This window comes from Brassica oleracea, chromosome C2, assembly GCF_000695525.1.
Source record: "Brassica oleracea var. oleracea cultivar TO1000 chromosome C2, BOL, whole genome shotgun sequence".
NCBI lineage: Eukaryota > Viridiplantae > Streptophyta > Magnoliopsida > Brassicales > Brassicaceae > Brassica > Brassica oleracea.
In genome coordinates, this window is record NC_027749.1 from 23171065 (window position 1) to 23171818 (window position 754).

Consider the following 754-nt stretch of genomic DNA (forward strand, 5'->3'; position numbering starts at 1 on the left):
TGTAAGAACATGTTTAGTATTCCACACTCAGCTCATTCGTCCACCGTACTCATTTTATTGTGATATATGCAGACTCAAACTTGAAAGTATAATAAGAAAAATGCATTCTATTTATATATCAAAACTTAGTCAATTTTGGAGACAGAAACAGCCAAGTTAAATAGAATTCATAATCCAGTAGTCGGTACGTGAAAGATGTAATTTAAATATACTCACAAATCACAATCATGCATACTCACACATGATTATATATCCATAAGTGTATGCACTAACTGTTGTATCCTTGAGATCAGGGCTACAACCTTTTAGGGAACCACAGTAATGAAAAATCAACACCAAGATGTTGGAAATTATTATGAGCTAAAGATAAATATATCTTTTAAAAAAAAAGTTCACTAAAAAAAGTCATCTCCCTTCTTCTATATTCTTCCTCTTTTCTCTTCTTCTCTGTTTATTTTGTTTCTCATCTCATTTTTTTTTTGTTTCTTATCACTTTTCTGTCACATTCCGTCAAGTACAACGATGAGCTTAACAAATCTTTTTCATCACCTTTTTGTGTTGTTTATTAAGAGAAATGAACTGATGATTTTCTTGGAAGAAAACCTTCATATTTATAATGGAGGATTAACACAAAGAAATGAATGAGGAGATTCATTGAATGCGAGATCGTGTGAGAAGTAGAGAGGACGTATTAATGTGAATGTTATTGAAGATGCATGAACCAAGTTAATTTCCGTAACGGCTCCAGATTAAA